Below are 20,274 nucleotides of genomic sequence, written 5' to 3'. Positions count from 1 at the left end.
TAAAAATCCAGTATAAAACTGTTTAAAAACTTTCTTAGAAGCTGTCAGTTTGGCTCTGTTGAAAAGGTAGTTGGAAAGCCCACTGCAAGTGGCAAATAAGACACTCCCCCCCTTCCCCTTCTTTTGCATATGAAAAGACCCTTTACACAAACAGGAGCAAGCTGGAGAAGGTAGCTGACAGTATTCACATAAAGCTTTGGGGCTTGGTTAGGAGTCTGAAAATCAGAGCAATGTTATTTAAAAATAAGCAAAACTATACAGTTATTTAAAAAAAAAAAAAACTTTATGGGCTATATAAATAGATCATCTACAAAACATTTATGCAAAGAAAAAATGAGTGTATAATGTCCCTTTTAAAGTTCAAATATTTGATCATTATCTGTCGTTGAGAAGCATTTGTTGGTTCTTCTCTTCGCTGCTGTGAGCCTATTCTGTGAGCTCTTACCGCTATGCAGGGGATTTGGGCTTGTGGGATATGTAACAATTCAGGGAAGACCCTTTTTTGCAAAGTCTAATTACTCTGAACTTGGGACTGATTCTGGGAGGCCAAAAATTCTTACATTGTTCCTCCTGGACCTGTTTTCCAGGTCATCTAGCTTTTCCTGGAGTGCTTTGTTCTGTCTCTGCAGGGTTGTGATGATGTTTACAGATTCACTTTGTTGCATTTCGGTGCCATTAACTTTCTGCTCCATCGTGGTTAGTCTAGAGTAGGGTTGCACCAATACCATTTTTTTAAGACCGAGTACAAGTACCGATACTTTTTTTTCAAATACTCACCGATACCAATTACCGATACTTTTTAATGTCATGACAGTTTACCTAGCACATTACAGAGTAATGATTTAAGATCACTTCTTTTTAATATGAACTGTATCTCAAAAGACATTTTGAAATAATAAAACAGTTTTATGTGCTTGCTGTCACAAAGTTTACAGAACATGTTTATAAATAAAAATATTACAATAATAACAATAATAAATAACAGCTGCTGGGGCTGGAAAGCTACAATTTAAAGGGGGGGATTACTGGATGCAATTGGGTTTTAGGGTGCCTATATAACTAATCAATCTGACATTTGTACTTAATACAAAGTAATATAATTTAATTCTGAAAATAATATTGGGGAAGGAATATCCCAGTAATCCCCTTTGAGAAAAATAAGGCATTTGCATTCTACTGACTCAACAGAAAATAGGGCTGGTCTTCATATTTTTCCAGGGTTGCTTTTTATTCCCAGTCCAGCCCTGGCTAAGGTTGTTCCTCAGAGTACAGTATGTTTTGAGAATAATTGTGTAAGAGGAGAACTAGCAGTATAACGGGCAATCTAGCAATTAGAATATTTTTTCAAAAGTTAGTGGAAAATTCTTATTAAGGAACAGAAGCATCTCTGCATGTTCAGCTATAAGTCTGTTTCTGCTAACAGCAAGGACGTTTGACGCTAAGCTGAACAGTCTTTCACTTTTCACACTACTGCATGGGTTTGAAAGATATTTTTGGGCCATTAAATCTCAGTTTATTAACTGCCCAGTACTTCAGGGGTTTGTCTGAATGACTGCTCTGATGTACAATAATACAAATAACAGCAATTTGTATTGGCAGAACAATTTTTAGTTTAGTCTCCACTCCAGCTTAAAATTAAAAGGGAACATGCAGTTTGAAAAATGCCACAAGATGGTGTATGGGTAGGAATTGGAGGTATCGGTTTAAGTATCTGTGCATTTGCACGAGTACAAGTACTCATGCAAATACTTGGTATCGGCACAGATACTAGTATCAGTATCGGTGCAACCCTAGTCTAGAGGAAAAGGTTTTGAATTCTGAAGTCAGGGAGTCTAGGCCGTCTGTAGTTCTATCTTCGGCAGAAAGAACGCAGAGAGTTGTTAGACTATAGGATGTGTGTCTTGAGAGGTGCTGTCGGTTGCTTCCACCACTTCATTTGATGCCCCATGTATGTCTGCCTGATGCTTGAGTCTCCTGTCCTGTTGTCTTTGTTTGCTGGACATGGTGTCTGTCTGCTTTTGGTAGGGTGTATAGTATTTCCTCATGCAAGGTAGTATCTCTGCTTATGGATTTTAGAGGTTGCCAGAGGTGTAGGGCTGGTATAAAGGAGAGGCCCAATCAAGTTAGACAAGACGAGGTGGTGGGGGCTTCTAGGGGGGGTTATCACATTGTTTACTCCTCCATATTACAGGCAGAAAAAGTTCCAAATGTGTAGTAGGAGGTATGTAGGGTGTCTGGTGTTTACACAGTGACTGGAGATTTGGCATGTAGCTGCGCTGTTGTCTGTCTCCTGGGCTGCCAGCCCCTTCTCCTGAGTGCTAGGGGTGCCTGTAGAAGTGCGTAGCTGAGGCCTAAAGGTTGCTCATAGGCCTGTATATTCCCTTGTACTCTGCGGCTCTATACCCCTATTTCCCACAATCCCCAACTGTGTTTTTAGTGTTCGCCACCCACTCTCTGGGTTTATGTGCTGTGTTGCCGGTGCTGTGGGGTTTTTGATGCGGTAGTGGCGGCGCCACGTGGTCAAAGTCGGCGCCGATTTACCACCTGTTTTCGAGTGTCTTATCCGGTCCTCCCAGCTCACTCCACCACAACCGGGTGGTTTTTAGCCTGATCTGTGTGCCCCTGAGACGCAGACGGTTCCTGGCTATGCGACAGTTATAACGGATCACTCTGCGGCTCTCCTCCAAAGGTGGCTTCTCGGCAGGGGGGAGGCTCTGATATCCGGAAGGGTGCTAGAGCTCACCCAACCAAGGATGTGTCTGTTCAGGCTCAAATAGTAGGTTTTTAGCCTCTATTGAGTAGCAAGATGTGGAGCTGTGAATCCTTGCTTCCGCTCTTGAGGTCTGCCCACCGGAAGTCCTGACTGCAAAATTTTATAATGGAAGTAAATTGGAAAGTGTCTTTAAATTGGCATGCTCTGTCTGATTCACAAAAGTTTATTTTGATTTGAGTGCCCATTTAAGAACACAAGCAATTCTAGCATTTTTGATGTGTGTGTGTGTGTTCAACCATAATTTACAACTTTCTCAATTATTGCACCAACACACATACAAAGGACAATAAGGGCTTTAATTTTATGTGATATAACATATATACATTTTATGTGACATAACATATATATATATATATATATATATATATATATATATATATATATATATATATATATATATACACACACACACACACACACACACACACACACACACACACACACACACACACACACACACACACACACACACACACACACACACACACACACACACACACACACACACACAATATAAAATGGCAGGTTTCTATGACATAAATAAATGAGACAAAGATAAATAATTTCAGTACTTTTTCCACCTTTAACCCCTTAACGACCAAGGACGTACGCCACACGTCCTCAAAAAAAAAAATACAGTTAATGACCTAGGACGTGTGGCGTAGGTCTGGAAAGCAGCTGGAAGCGATCCTGCTCGCTTCCAGCTGCTTTCCGGTTATTGCAGTGATGCCTCGATATGGAGGCATCCTGCAATAACCCCCCTTGGCCATCCGATGCAGAGAGAGCCACTCTGTGGCCCTCTCTGCACCGGACATCGATGGCCAGTATCGTTGGTGGGTGGGAGCTTACGTGGGAGGCGGGTGGGCGGCCATCAATGCTCTTTGTGGAGTGGAGGGGGGCGGGAGCTATGGGAGCACGCACGGGGGGTGGTGGGCGGTGGGCGGGCGCGTGCACGGGGCGGGAGCGGGTGGGAACCGCTACACTACAGAAAAAAAAAAAAGTTAAAAGTTAAAAACACTAATACAATATAAATATTAAAAATGTAATCTAAGGAACTTGGAAGGGGTTGGGGGTTGGTCTTGGTGGGGGGGGAAAGCTACACTACAGAAAAGGGCATTTTTTTAAAAAAAAGGCACATTTTGTTACAAAACTGGGTACTGGCAGACAGCTGCCAGTACCCAAGATGGCGCCCATTATTGCAGAGGGGAAGGGTTAGAGAGCTGTTTGGTGGGGGATCAGTGAGGTCTGGGTCTAAGGGGGGATCCTACACATCAGCATATGTAAATATGCTTTTTTTTTTCTTTCTTTTTTTTCTAAAAAAAGGGCCAAATACCTTTTTATTTTAGTACTGGCAGAGTTTCTGCCAGTACTTAAGATGGCGGGGACAATTGTGGGGGAGGGAAGAGAGCTGTTTGGGAGGGATCAGGGGGTCTGATGTTTCAGGTGGGAGGCTGAGCTCTACACTAAAGCTAAAATTAACCCTGCAAGCTCCCTACAAGCTACATAATTAACCCCTTCACTGCTAGCCATAATACACGTGTGATGCTCAGCGGCATTTAGAGGCCTTCTAATTACCAAAAAGCAATGCCAAAGCCATATATGTCTGCTATTTCTGAACAAAGGGGATCCCAGAGAAGCATTTACAACCATTTGTGCCATAATTGCACAAGCTGTTTGTAAATAATTTCAGTGAGAAACCTAAAATTGAGAAAAAATTTAAGTTTTTTTTAATTTGATCGCATTTGGCGGTGAAATGGTGGCATGAAATATACCAAAATTGGCCTAGATCAATACTTGGGGTTGTCTACTACACTAAAGCTAAAACTTCCCCAAAAAGCTCCCTACATGCTCCCTAATTAACCCCTTCACTGCTGGGCATAATACACGTGTGGTGCGCAGTGGCATTTAGCGGCCTTCTAATTACCAAAAAGCAACACCAAAGTCATATATGTCTGCTATTTCTGAACAAAGGGGATCCCAGAGAAGAATTTACAACCATTTATGCCATAATTGCACAAGCTGTTTGTAAATAATTTAAGTTAGAAACCAAAAGTTTGTGAAAAAATTTGTGAAAAGTGAACGATTTTTTGTATTTGATTGCATTTGGCGGTGAAATGGTGGCATGAAATATACCAAAATGAGCCCAGATCAATACTTTGGGTTGTCTACTAAAAAAAAATATATACATGTCAATGGATATTCAGAGATTCCTGAAAGATATCAGTGTTCTAATGTAACTATCGCTAATTTTGAAAAGAAATGGTTTGGAAATAGCAAAGTGCTACTTGTATTTATGGCCCTATAGTTTACAAAAAAAGCAAAGAACATGTAAACATTGGGTATTTCTAAAATCAGGACAAAATTTAGAAACTATTTAGCATGGGTGTTTTCTCTTGTTAAGTGTAGTCAGTCCACGGGTCATCCATTACTTATGGAATATATCTCTTCCTAACAGGAAGCTGCAAGAGGATCACCCAAGCAGAGCTGCTATATAGCTCCTCCCCTCACATGTCATATTTAGTCATTCTCTTGCAGCCTAACTAAAGATAGGTCGCTGTGAGAGGTCTGTGGTGTTTTTTAACTTAGTTTATTTCTACAATCAAAAGTTTGTTATTTTAAATGGCACCGGAGTGTGCTGTTTATTCTCAGGCAGCATTAGAAGAAGAATCTGCCTGCGTTTTCTATGATCTTAGCAGACGTAACTAAGATCCACTGGCTGTTCTCATCTGAGGAGTGAGGTAACTTCAGAGAAGGGGAATAGCATGCAGGGCCCCCCTGCAAATGAGGTATGTGCAGTAAAATTATTTTTCTGAGGAATGGAATTGACTGAGAAAATACTGCTGATACCAATGTAAAGTAAGTTCAGCCTTAAATGCAGTGATAGCGACTGGTATTAGGCTGATGAGTGTGTGTACACTGAATGTATTTTTCTAAGGAATGGAATTGACTCTGAAAATACTGTTAATACTGAAATAATGTATGAGCCTTAACTGCAGTAAAAGCGACTGGTAGCAGGCTTATTAATAACAATTCATAACTTTTTAAATGTATGTTTAAAACGTTTACTGGCATGTTAATCGTTTTTTGTGAGGTACTTGGTGATAAAACTTATTAAGGCATGATTTTTACCACATGGCCATCTTTGTTTTCTGCATAGAAACAGTTATCTGAGCTTCCCCACTGTTGTATGAGTGGGAGGGGCCTATTTTAGCGCTTTTTTGCGCAGTAAAAATTCAGTCACAATCTGTCTACTTCATCCTCCATGATCCAGATCGTCTCTAGAGAGCTCAGGGGTCTTCAAAATTCATTTTGAGGGAGGTAATCAGTCACAGCAGACCTGTGACAGTGTGTTTTGACTGTGAGAAAAACGTTAATTATTAAATTGTTATCCGTTTTTGGGTATTAAGGGGTTAATCATCCATTTGCTGGTGGGTGCAATCCTTTGCTAACTTAATACATTTACTGTGAAAAATTGGTTGCTATAACTATTTTGGTTCATTGTTATTTCAACTGTGACAGCTTTTTGTGCTTCTTAAAGGCACAGTAGCGTTTTTTATATTGCTTGTAAATTTATTTAGAAAAGTATTTCCAAGCTTGCTAGTCTCATTGCTAGTCTGTTTAAACATGTCTGACACAGATGAATCTCTTTGTTCACTATGTTTAAAGGCCAATGTGGAGCCCAATAGAAATTTATGTACTAATTGCATTGATGCTACTTTAAATAAGTCAATCTTTACATGTAAAGAAATTATCACCAGACAACGAGGGGGAAGTTATGCCGACTAACTCTCCTCACGTGTCAGTACCTTCGCCTCCCGCTCAGGGGGTGCGTGACTTTGTGGCGCCAAGTACATCAGGGAGGCCCTTACAAATCACTTTGCAAGACATGGCTACTGTTATGACAGAAGTATTATCTAAATTGCCAGAATTAAGAGGCAAGCGCGATAGCTCTGGGTTAAGGACAGAGCGCGCGGATGAGGTGAGAGCCATGTCAGATACTGCGTCACAGTTTGCAGAACGTGAAGACGGAGAGCTTCATTCTGTGGGTGACCGATCTGATCCAGGGAGACTGGATTCAGAGATTTCTAATTTTAAATTTAAGCTTGAGAACCTCCGCATATTGCTAGGGGAGGTATTAGCGGCTCTGAATGATTGTAACACGGTTGCAATTCCAGAAAAATTATGTAGGTTGGATAGATACTATGCGGTACCGGTGTGTACTGACGTGTTTCCTATACCTAAAAGGCTTACAGAGATTATTAGCAAGGAGTGGGATAGACCTGGTGTGCCTTTTTCCCCTCCTCCCATATTTAGGAAAATGTTTCCTATAGACGCCACCACACGAGACTTATGGCAGACGGTCCCTAAGGTGGAGGGAGCAGTTTCTACTTTAGCTAAGCGTACCACTATCCCGGTGGAGGATAGTTGTGCCTTTTCAGATCCAATGGATAAGAAATTAGAGGGTTACCTTAAGAAAATGTTTGTTCAACAAGGCTTTATCTTACAGCCCCTTGCATGCATTGCGCATGTCACTGCTGCGGCGGCATTCTGGTTTGAGTCTCTGGAAGAGGCCATTCGCACAGCTCCATTGGATGAAATTATTAACAAGCTTAAAGCACTTAAGCTAGCTAACGCATTTGTTTCTGATGCCGTCGTACATTTAACCAAACTTACGGCTAAGAACTCCGGATTCGCCATCCAAGCGCGCAGAGCGCTATGGCTTAAATCCTGGTCAGCTGACGTGACTTCTAAATCTAAATTGCTTAATATTCCTTTCAAAGGGCAGACCTTATTCGGGCCCGGCTTGAAAAAAATTATAGCTGAAATTACAGGAGGTAAGGGCCATGCTCTACCTCAGGACAGGGCCAAATCAAAGGCCAAACAGTCTAATTTTCGTGCCTTTCGTAACTTCAAGGCAGGAGCAGCATCAACTTCCTCCGCTCCAAAACAGGAAGGAGCTGTTGCTCGTTACAGGCAGGGCTGGAAAGTTAACCAGTCCTGGAACAAGGGCAAGCAGGCCAAGAAACCTGCTGCTGCCCCCAAGACAGCATGAAGAGAGGGCCCCCTATCCGGAAACGGATCTAGTGGGGGGCAGACTTTCTCTCTTCGCCCAGGCTTGGGCAAGAGATGTCCAGGATCCCTGGGCATTGGAGATCATATCTCAGGGATATCTCCTGGACTTCAAAACTTCTCCTCCACGAGGGAGATTTCATCTTTCAAGGTTATCAGCAAACCAAATAAAGAAAGAGGCGTTTCTACGCTGTGTACAAGACCTCTTACTAATGGGGGTGATCCACCCAGTTCCGCGGACGGAACACGGGCAGGGATTCTATTCAAATCTATTTGTGGTTCCCAAGAAAGAGGGAACCTTCAGACCAATCTTGGACTTAAAAATCCTAAACAAATTTCTAAGAGTTCCATCATTCAAAATGGAAACTATTCGAACCATCCTTCCCATGATCCAAGAGGGTCAGTACATGACCACAGTGGACTTAAAGGATGCCTTCCTTCACATACCGATTCACAAGGATCATTATCGGTACCTAAGATTTGCTTTCCTAGACAGGCATTACCAGTTTGTAGCTCTTCCCTTCGGATTAGCTACGGCTCCAAGAATCTTTACAAAAGTTCTGGGCTCACTTCTGGCGGTACTAAGACCGCGAGGCATAGCGGTGACTCCGTACCTAGACGACATTCTGATACGAGCGTCAAGTTTTCAAACTGCCAAGTCTCATACAGAGATAGTTCTGGCATTTCTGAGGTCGCATGGGTGGAAGGTGAACGTGGAAAAGAGTTCTCTATTACCACTTACAAGAGTTCCCTTTCTAGGGACTCTTATAGATTCTGTGGAGATGAAAATTTACCTGACAGAGGCCAGGTTATCAAAACTTCTAAATGCTTGCCGTGTCCTTCATTCCATTCCACACCCGTCAGTAGCTCAGTGCATGGAAGTAATTGGCTTAATGGTAGCGGCAATGGACATAGTACCATTTGCGCGCCTGCATCTCAGACCGCTGCAATTGTGCATGCTAAGTCAGTGGAACGGGGATTACTCAGATTTGTCCCCCCTACTAAGTCTGGATCAAGAGACCAGAGATTCTCTTCTATGGTGGCTCTCTCGGCCACATCTGTCCAAGGGGATGACCTTTCGCAGGCCAGATTGGACGATTGTAACAACAGACGCCAGCCTTCTAGGTTGGGGCGCAGTCTGGAACTCCCTGAAAGCTCAGGGATTATGGACTCAGGAGGAGAAACTCCTCCCAATAAATATTCTGGAATTAAGAGCAATATTCAATGCTCTCCTAGCTTGGCCTCAGTTAGCAACTCTGAGGTTCATCAGATTTCAGTCGGACAACATCACGACTGTGGCTTACATCAACCATCAAGGGGGAACCAGAAGTTCCCTAGCGATGTTGGAAGTCTCAAAGATAATTTGCTGGGCAGAGTCTCACTCTTGCCACCTGTCAGCGATTTACATCCCAGGCGTAGAGAACTGGGAGGCGGATTTTCTAAGTCGCCAGACTTTTCATCCGGGGGAGTGGGAACTTCATCCGGAGGTCTTTGCTCAACTGATTCATCGTTGGGGCAAACCAGATCTGGATCTCATGGCGTCTCGCCAGAACGCCAAGCTTCCTTGTTACGGATCCAGGTCCAGGGACCCGGGAGCGGTGCTGATAGATGCTCTGACAGCCCCTTGGGTCTTCAACATGGCTTATGTGTTTCCACCATTCCCGATGCTTCCTCGTTTGATTGCCAAGATCAAACAGGAGAGAGCTTCGGTGATTCTGATAGCGCCTGCGTGGCCACGCAGGACCTGGTATGCAGACCTAGTGGACATGTCGTCCTGTCCACCGTGGTCTCTGCCTCTGAGACAGGACCTTCTAATTCAGGGTCCTTTCAATCATCCAAATCTAATTTCTCTGAGGCTGACTGCATGGAGATTGAACGCTTGATTCTATCAAAGCGTGGCTTCTCGGAGTCGGTTATTGATACCTTAATACAGGCTAGGAAGCCTGTTACCAGAAAAATTTACCATAAGATATGGCGTAAATATTTATATTGGTGCGAATCCAAGAGTTACTCATGGAGTAAGGTTAGGATTCCTAGGATATTGTCCTTTCTACAAGAGGGTTTAGAAAAGGGCTTATCTGCTAGTTCGTTAAAGGGACAGATTTCTGCTCTGTCTATTCTTCTACACAAACGTCTGGCTGAAGTTCCAGACGTTCAGGCTTTTTGTCAGGCTTTAACTAGGATTAAGCCTGTGTTTAAGACTGTTGCTCTGCCGTGGAGCTTAAACTTAGTTCTTAATGTTCTTCAAGGCGTTCCATTTGAACCCCTTCATTCCATTGATATCAAGCTTTTATCCTGGAAGGTTTTGTTTTTGATGGCTATTTCCTCTGCTCGAAGAGTCTCTGAGTTATCTGCCTTACATTTTGATTCTCCTTATCTGATTTTTCATTCAGACAAGGTAGTTCTGCGTACTAAACCTGGGTTCTTACCTAAGGTAGTTACTAACAGGAATATCAATCAAGAGATTGTTGTTCCATCACTGTGTCCTAACCCTTCTTCAAAGAAGGAACGACTTTTGCATAATCTGGACGTAGTCCGTGCCCTGAAGTTCTATTTGCAGGCAACTAAAGATTTTCGTCAAACTTCTTCCCTGTTTGTCGTTTACTCTGGACAGAGAAGAGGTCAAAAGGCTTCGGCTACCTCTCTCTCTTTTTGGCTTCGTAGCATAATACGTTTAGCCTATGAGACTGCTGGACAGCAGCCTCCTGAAAGGATTACAGCTCATTCTACTAGAGCTGTGGCTTCCACCTGGGCCTTTTAAAAATGAGGCCTCTGTTGAACAGATTTGCAAGGCTGCGACTTGGTCTTCGCTTCACACCTTTTCAAAATTTTACAAATTTGACACTTTTGCTTCTTCGGAGGCTATTTTTGGGAGAAAGGTACTTCAGGCAGTGGTTCCTTCTGTTTAATGTTCCTGCCTTGTCCCTCCCTTCATCCGTGTACTTTAGCTTTGGTATTGGTATTCCATAAGTAATGGATGACCCGTGGACTGACTACACTTAACAAGAGAAAACATAATTTATGCTTACCTGATAAATTTATTTCTCTTGTAGTGTAGTCAGTCCACGGCCCGCCCTGTCTTTTTAAGGCAGATCTAAATTTTTTTTTTTTTTTTTGCATATTCAAAATCATATTGGTTTCACATAGATGTTGTTGTACCATGGTTACAATATAAGAGTTTAACATCCAACATTTTCTTATGCAACAGATAGATTATTAAAAACAACACTGAACAACTTGATTACAAAACAAAACAGTAGTTGGTCTCTTTAAATATGCCTAAATTACTCTGAACTTTTTACCCATTTCAATACAAGGATATGCTTTTCTAAGTCTCGCTTGCCTAGTCTATGTGGGTATGTCTCTCCACCTATTTATCATTGACATTCCAGTCGAATATGGAAAATATTCAGCGCGTGTGCATTCGGGTTTCCCAATAAAACTTTATATTATGGAACATTTCCATATCTTTTCTGATAAAATAACCATATTCCTCTAGCTGGATCGAGTGATCCATAAGTGATTCCCAGGCCTGATATGTGGGGATTGTCTGTGACCTCCAGTTAGCAGCTATTAGGGATTTAGCGGTGTTTAGGGCTAATTGTATTAACTTCCTACGTATTTTACATTTACAATGTGGGAGTAGATTTAGTAATGCAGTGGTAGGTTGTATATGGTACTCTTTATCTTGATTGCTAATGGATTTAATGAATTCCCCTATTCTCAGCCAAAAGGGCTGTATTTTAGTGCAGGACCACCAGATATGGATCATGGTGCCCCTGCCTCCACAACCCCTCCAGCACATATCAGAAGCTGTTGGGTATATCGTCTTGATCCTAACTGGAGTGAGATACCACCTCGTCAATATTTTGTAATTGAGCTCTAATGCTTTGGTAGATACCGAAGATGTACTGGTGTTGTGAACAATATATTTCCACTCTTTTTCCGTTAACTCCCTCCCCAATTCCCTGTGCCATCTGTTTCTGTAGTTAGGAACGACTTTTATTTCGTCATGTGATAGAGCCTTCTTGGCCCATGCCAGAGTGTGGCTAAGCGGTTGGTCACTGAGACATTGTTGCTCAAACAAAGTGGGTTGTCTAAGCATCTTATCCCTATCTGGTGACGTGGACAAGAAGTGTTGGAGTTGATAGTACTTCAGCCATCTCGTGAAGACCCCCCCCATTATGTCATTTAGATCAGTTCTCTGTTTGAGTTTACCGGCAGATAAAAATTTATATATAGGTGTCGTGTATCCTATCTCCCACTCGTGTTGTCCGGTGAGTTTTTGTTCTAACCCTCCATGCAATTCTGCATTGGGCGACACTGGGGACATCGGGGATCTTAGGGATGATATGCTACCTGTGTTAGCTATGATGTTATCCCATATCTCAAACACATGATGGTACAATGGGTATGTCTTAATCCAAGGTGGGCGGCTCTTCTTAGCCACCCAACACAACACTCCGGGAGAGGGGTTCCTCAAGATATGGGAATCTAACGGCACCCAGGCTTTATTTTCCGCATTGCGGTGCCAATCCAGTATTTTTTGTAAACATTTTGCTTTATAATATACGTCTATGTTGGGTAGTCCCAATCCTCCCTCATGGGTGGATCGGTACATCGTTGTTTTGAGAATTCGCGGCTTGATTTTGCCCCAAACATAGTTGTTTAACAGATTCTGGAGTTTGCTACGGTATGAGTTAGGTAGAGCAATTGGCACCGTTTGAAGCAAATAAAGGATTCTGGGCAATGCCGTCATTTTCACCGCCTGAATGCGACCCCACCAAGAAATTAATTTCTCGCTCCACCTATTTAATTCTTTGTTTAATTCGTTGTATAGGGATTGATAATTCCGTTCGAACAGAACGCTAGGTTTAGGGGATAGGTATATTCCCAAGTATTTAATAGCCTTTTTTTGAGGGCTAAATGGGCATTTCTCCAGCAGTTCAGAGTATTCTGCTTTTGGCATACTGATGTTTAGTATCTCCGATTTTTGGTCGTTTATTAAGAAATTAGAATGAATCCCGAACTCCCTAAACTCACTCAACACTGCCGCAATCGACTCTGTGGGGTTGGTCAGTGTAAACAGTACGTCATCCGCGTAAAGTGACAGTTTATAGTCGTCTTGTCCTATTTTAATACCGGAAATTTGATTATTTTGTCTAATTCTGTGTGCCAGTATCTCCATGCTCAACACGAATAAAAGAGGAGATAGGGGGCATCCTTGTCTGGTTCCATTTTGTATAAGAAACAGGTCTGATAATATGTTATTTGCTTTTACCCTGGCCGAGGGGCTCTGATATAGGCTAAATATTCGTTTTATAATAGTTTCCCCGAATCCCAGTTTACATAATACCGCTTGCAAAAAGTTCCAATCTAAGCGATCAAACGCTTTTTCAGCGTCGGCGGAGACAACCACCATTCCAAGTTTGTGAATTTTAGCGTAGTCAATTAATTGTAATGTTCTAATGGTGTTGTCTCTCGCTTCTCTCCCTGGGACAAAACCTGCCTGGTCCAAGTGGACGATCTGGGGTAAGATTTTATTGATTCGCCCTGCCAAAATCTTTGCAAATAGTTTAAGATCCGTGTTGAGCAAGGAGATAGGTCTGTAGCTACCTGGTAGGGTTGCTGGTTTATTTGGTTTAGGCAGCACAGATATATAGGCCTCTAGGCATTCAGATGGAAAACAACCCAACTCGTCTACGTGTTGGAATGTCTTTAATAGGTGAGGGGCTATAGAGGTTTTGTACATTTTATAATAGTCATTTGAATAACCGTCTGGTCCTGGGCTTTTATTGTTAGGGAGTGTCTCAATAGCGTTCAGAATCTCCTTCAAAGTGATGGGAGAGTCCAGGGCATCCGCCTCTTGAGTGGAGATTTTAGGAGTATCTATTGTGTCTAAGTATTGGCTGAGTGCGTTCGGGTTTCCCGTATCGTGTTGTTTTGTGATATTATATAATTTAGTATAATAATCCCCAAACACATTTGCTATTTTTTTGGGCTCGGTTTCGGTCTGTCCTTTATCGTTATCTATTTTAAATATGTGGGCCTGATAAGTTTTTTTTGCTAGACTTTTTGCTAACCACGTGCCCGCTTTGTTGCTATTATGAAAGTACATTTTTTTAAGATGAAACGCTTTTTTATTTGCATTTTGTTGCAATAGCTGTCGAAAAGGCTTCCCTAGCTTTAGTTACTGTGTGAGGTCGTTTCTCATAGGGTTAAGTTTATGTTGCTGTTCTGCTAGCTTCAAGTCGGAGAGTAATTTGTTATATTCTGCGTTGTATTTTTTGCGTAGAGTTGCTTTTTGCTTAATCAGTTCCCCTCTAATAGTCGCCTTATGAGCCAACCAGTTATTAATCCCATTCGTGTCTGCTGTAGTATTGTGTTGGAAGAATTCTGTAATCTGTTCACCTATATGTTTTTTAATGGATGGGTTGTGCAATATAGTGGAGTCTAGACGCCACGGGATTTGGCGTTGGGGCATTGAGGGCCAGTTAAGTTCCAGAGTGATGGAAGCGTGGTCCGACCACGAGATCGGCAGGATTTCTGTGTCTGTGGCTAATGCTATATTGTTATGATCTATCAGCCAGTAATCTATTCTGGAGTATGAGTGGCCTGGGGGCGAATAAAAGGTATAGCTTCGTGATTTGGGATGATTCAGCCTCCATACATCCATTAGTAATAATGTATCTATTTTTTGGGTGATTCGTATTCTATTTTTTTGTGCTATTTGACTCCTTCCTGTGGAGCAGTCCATGTGAGGGTTCAAAGTGATGTTCAAATCTCCACCTACTATTACCACCCCCTTCTGAACCTCTCCCAGTTTGGTTAGAGCTCTGTTATAGAAATGTTGTTGGCTTATGTTTGGTGCATACATGTTCATTAACGTAAGCTGGGTATTATATAATGTACCCACTAGTATCAGAAACCTGCCATCCTCATCTGCGTGTTTATCAAGGATTTGGAATGGGATTTCCCTACTGATCAAAATGCCCACCCCATTCTTTTTTTTAACACTAGAGCTAAAGAATTGTTGAGTGTAGATTTTTGAGTATAAGGGTGGTTCGTTGTTCTTGGGGAAATGCGTTTCCTGTAGGAACACTATCGATCCCTGTAACTTTTTAAACCAGGCCAGGGCTATGGACCTTTTATTAGGAGAGTTCAAACCCTTACAATTTTGTGATATCAATTTTATATCATGAGGCATAGACTAGATAACTGTTCTGCATTTGCGTGTTCTTAAACTTTACCTTAATCGAATGGGCATTGTCATACTTCATGTCATGTAGCAGAGACCAACAATATACAAAAATCAATACAAACCTGTTAACAAGATAACATAATAACCACATTTTAACCATAAATATGATCACTGACTTCGAACTCTCTATTGAGAGGTAAAACAAAAAGGTAGGGGAATCCAAAGACCTGATTCGGTCTAGACACAGTTAGGGTTTCAGAGCATAAAGTAAGTGCACATTTTTATTACAAGATTTTTATTTGTCTATTTCTTTTCCTTTTTTTTTTTTTTTTTTTTTATAAGTAATTATTATTTATTTATTTATGTGTATATATTTATTTTTTCCTTTTCAGCTGGGCTTGAATGTCTCTAAAATACAATAATAAAGACAAAGTCTTTTAGAGTCATTGGTGGATGGGCCTTATAAGGGGTTGCACATTCTTTCCAAAGTCTTATACAGTGTGGCCCAATATCAACTCCTGGGAAAGGGCCTTAAAATATGGAAGTAAGAAAAACATGAAACATTATTACCTGCGTGTAGATTTTCTTCTCGAGAACAAGGATAGTCCAGGAGCTATCTGCAAGGCATATAAAATCTTCCTTAGTTAACTCGCTCCCCGGGAGGTCTGTTTCATCCAATGTCAGATTCTTGAGCTTTTGATGGACCACTTGGGGTAGGAGCTCTTGTTCTTTTCCGTTGGACTGTTTGCCATCTTGGCCTTTGCTGTAATGAATTAGGACCTTCTGGAACTGTGGTCTCATGGAGAGACGGCAAGGAGGGTGGTGGTATCCCAAGTTGAGTGCAAAAATTTTCCAGATCTTCTGGGGATTTATAAGTGTACATTCGGTTATCTTTCAGCACCTTGACGCTAAAAGGAAACCCCCACCTGTAGGGAATGCCATTATCCTGTAGATGTTGTGTCAGAAATCTTGTCTCTTTTCTGTTTTGGAGCGTGAGTGGGCTGAGATCAGAGAAAATTTGTAATTGCTGTCCTTGATAGGTTATGGATTGTTGTTGTCGGGCAGCTTTCATAATTCTTTCTTTATCCAGGTATTTATGGAATTTTATGATTACGTCCCTTGGGGGGTCTTTATCTTTAGGTTGTGGCCGTAAAGCCCTATGGGCTCTGTCTAATGGCAAGTCGGTGTATTCTGGATCTTTAAGTATGGTTTTGAACAAATCCTGGAGGGAGGAGAGCAGATTTTCGGGAGCAATTCTTTCCGGTAGACCTCTAATCCTTATGTTCTGCCTCCTTCCCCTATTGTCCAGATCTTCCAATTTTTCCTGAAGGAAGGATATTTGGGATTCTTGGGCGGATAACTTTCTATTTATTAAGTCCATATCTGTGGTCTGTGTCTCTGACTGTTCCTCTAAATATTCCACTCTATTGCCTAATTCATTGACCTCCTTCCTTACCTCTGCTAACCCATCTTTGATCATACGGCCTACTTGCTGTATGAACGAGGTGAAGTCTCCCTTTGTGGGGAGATCTCTCAGATCCGCTCTTGTGAGTGGAGTGTCCAGTGTCGTCCGTTGTTGATTTTCCGTCTCCTCTGGTGCCTGGGATAAGTCCTCTTCTTCCATTGCTGAGGCCTGTGTTGTTTTAAAAAACAGGTTCATCTTATTGGGGTTAGATTTCAAGTTCTTGTCATTTTTAGGCGCTCTCTTTGATGTCATGTTTATGGGCGTAAGGAGTATATGGGATATATTCTGAGCTTGAACCAATAATCTGCAGTTCACAAATACAGTTTGTAAAGTAGGTGCCTATTAAAATTAATCTGCCCTGTATTACTCTTATTTCTTCTCTGTTTTACTTTTTTTTTGTTTTTCTTGTTGTTCCCCCTTTTTGTTTTTTGTTTTTTTTTCCCCCCTTTTTTGTATTAGAGCTATATTGCAGCAGAAACAGTGCATTCATTCACAGGTCCTCCTTATTGCTGCTGAAAGTGCCCCAAGCAAGTGAAGACAGGTAAAATATGAGGATAAGCGCCAGCACACGCACCTCTGCCAAACTGTGCTTGCAGCTCTAGGAAAGTGTTGCTGAACTGTTTGAGTCAGGGGAGATTCTGTAGATTAAAAACTAAATGTATGGGCTAGGTCTTTATATCCCGTGGCCCACCAGCGGGTCTCTAGGCCAAAGTAACCATGTGAGTGGGTCTGTTGACAGATCTGCAGCGGTTGCAGCGAGGCTGTCTCGTATAGTCTATTTATCTGTTCACCGCCGCAAGGCACTGGTCTCCAGCGTGAGCGCGCCACAGACAGGAGCGGACTGTGGACCCTGCGCTGCACACCTCTGTTGTGTGAGTGTGACCCCTCGCCTGTTAGTTTCAGTCAGTGCGGTATGGCGCTCACCCTGTGTATATGTGAAGGCTACGGAGGACGCCTCTCTTAGGTGCTTCTCCTCACTCGCTCCTCTCTAATGTTCGCACCCCTCACGAGTGTCCGGGAAACTGCTTCTGTTGTGATAGTAAGTCCGGCTCAGTGGTAGGTAGCATTTCTCAAGTCCTCCGCCTCCCGTACAGGGTTGAAGTGAAGCCCAATATGGCGGATTTTGCGCCTCTTGCAAAGTGTTTCAAACAGTGCTATAACGATCTCGCTCTTTTCCTTCTGCCCAGATCGTGCACCTATTTTCTGTGCATCTGTATGCCATCTCTTGTGCAACTAAAACATAGCGGTAAATAGGATTATTCCCTAACTGTGTCTATTTTCTTGCAGAGCTTTACATTTATGCGGCCATTTCAGTCCATGGTCGGCTCCGCCCCATACTTCCTCATTTTACCGGCAGATCTAAATTTTAATTAAACTCCAGTCACCACTGCACCCTATGGTTTCTCCTTTCTCGTCTGCTTTGGTCGAATGACTGAATATGACATGTGAGGGGAGGAGCTATATAGCAGCTCTGTTTGGGTGATCCTCTTGCAGCTTCCTGTTAGGAAGAGATATATTCCATAAGTAATGGATGACCCGTGGACTGACTACACTTCAAGAGAAATAAATTTATCAGGTAAGCATAAATTATGTTTTTTGGTGGTTGTAGATGTGTAACAGATTTTGGGGGTCAAAGTTAGAAAAAGTGTGTTTATTCCATTTTTTCCTCATATTTTATAAAAAAAATTTATATTAAATTATAGGATATGATGAAAATAATGGTATCTTTAGAAAGTCCATTTAATGGCGAGAAAAAAACGGTATATAATATGTGTGGGTACAGTAAATGAGTAAGAGGAAAATTACAGCTAAACACAAACACCTCAAAAATGTAAAAATAGCCTTGCTCCCAAACGGACAGAAAATGGAAAAGTGCTGTGGTCATTAAGGGGTTAATGTGACCTATAAACTATGCAACTCAATTGAAAAACAAACTGAAATCTTTTAGGTGAAGGGAAGTAAAAATAAAATATGGTTGCATAAGTGTGCACACCCTTAAACTAATACTTTGTTGGAGCACCTTTTGATTTTATTACAGCACTCAGTCTTTTTGGGTATGAGTCTATCAGCATGGCACATCTTGACTTGGCAAGATTTGCCCACTCTTTTTTGCAAAAACACTCCAAATCTGTTAGATTGCGAGGGCATCTCCTGTGCACAGCCCTCTTCAGATCACCCCACAGATTTTGAATTGGATTCAGATCTGGGCTCTGGCTGGGCCATTCCAAAACTTTAATCTTCTTCTAGTGAAGCCATTCCTTTGTTGATTTGGATGTATGCTTTGGGTCGTTGTCATGCTGAAATATGAAGTTCCTCTTCATGTTCAGCTTTCTAGCAGAAGCCTGAAGCTTTTGTGCCAATATTGACTGGTATTTGGAACTGTTCATAATTCCCTCTACCTTGAATAAGGCCCCAGTTCCAGCTGAAGAAAAACAGACCCAAAGCATGCTACCACCACCATGCTTCACTGTGGGTATGGTGTTCTTTTGGTGATATGCAGTGTTGTTTTTGCGCCAAACATATCTTTTGAAATTATTGCCAAAAAGTTCAACCTTGGTTTCATCAGACCATAACACCTTTTCTCACATACTTTTGGGAGACTTCATATGTGTTTTTGCTAAATTTAGCTTGGCTTGGATGGTTTTCTTAAGAAAAGGCTTCCGTCTTGCCATCTACCCCAAAGCCCAAACATATGAAGAATACGGGAGATTGTTGTCACATGTACTACACAGCCAGTACTTGCCAGATATTCCTGCAGCTCCTTTGATGTTGCTATAGGCCTCTTGGTAGCCTCCCAGACCAGTTTTTTTTCTCGTCTTCATCAATTTTGGAGGGACATCCAGTTCTTTGTAATGTCATTGTTGTGCCATATGTTCTCCACTTGATGACTGTCTTAACTGTGTTCCATGGTATATCTAATGCCTTGGAAATTCTTTTGTACCCTTCTCTTGACTGATACCTTTTAACAATGAGATCCCTCTGATGCTTTGGAAGCTCTCTGCGGACCATGGCTTTTGTGTAGGACGCGACTAAGAAAATGTCAGGAAAGACCTACTAGAACAGCTGAACTTTATTCAGCGTTCATCAGAGGCACTTTAAATGATGGCAGGTGTGTGATGACTCTTATTTAACATGATTTTGAATGTGATTGCTTAATTCTGAACACAGCTACATCCCCAGTTATAAGAGGGTGTGCACACTTATGCAACCACATTATTTTAGTTTTTTTTGTTTACTTCCCTCCACCTTAAATATTTCAATTTGTTTTTCAATTGAGTTGTACAGTTTATAGGTCACATTAAAGGTGGAAAAAGAATGATTTATCTTTGTCTAATTTTTTTACATCATAGAAACCTGACATTTTAACAGGGATGTTGTAGACTTTTTATATCTACTGTGTGTGTGTGTGTATGTATGTATGTATGTGTATATATATATATATATATATATATATATATATATATATATATATATATATATATATATATATATATATATATATATATATATATATATATATATATATATATATATATATACGTACATACACACATATATACACACACTATAGCCCTAAGTAGATGAAAACAGGATAAAACCTATTTATGCAATATTCATATTTAATAAAGATTTTAACTATGTATTTAATATTTCACATTTGCTAATGCGAATATGCTATTTTGTTTGCCCGATGGGTGGGTGTTTATTTTTTCAACAAATTTTTCTCTCTATTGACTTCTATGGGGAATGCAAAAATGCAATGGC

General features: G+C 41.4%; 1 protein-coding gene across 1 annotated transcript in view; it reads left to right on the top strand.

Annotated features, from left to right (window-relative positions):
- The window catches only part of LOC128652613 (eukaryotic translation initiation factor 4B), a 242,562-nt gene that overhangs the window by 45,109 nt on the left and 177,179 nt on the right, over positions 1-20,274 (top strand). The window lies entirely within an intron of this gene.

This window comes from Bombina bombina, chromosome 3, assembly GCF_027579735.1.
Source record: "Bombina bombina isolate aBomBom1 chromosome 3, aBomBom1.pri, whole genome shotgun sequence".
In the NCBI taxonomy this organism is placed as follows: Eukaryota; Metazoa; Chordata; class Amphibia; order Anura; family Bombinatoridae; genus Bombina; species Bombina bombina.
This window is presented reverse-complemented; position numbering and strand designations above follow the sequence as displayed.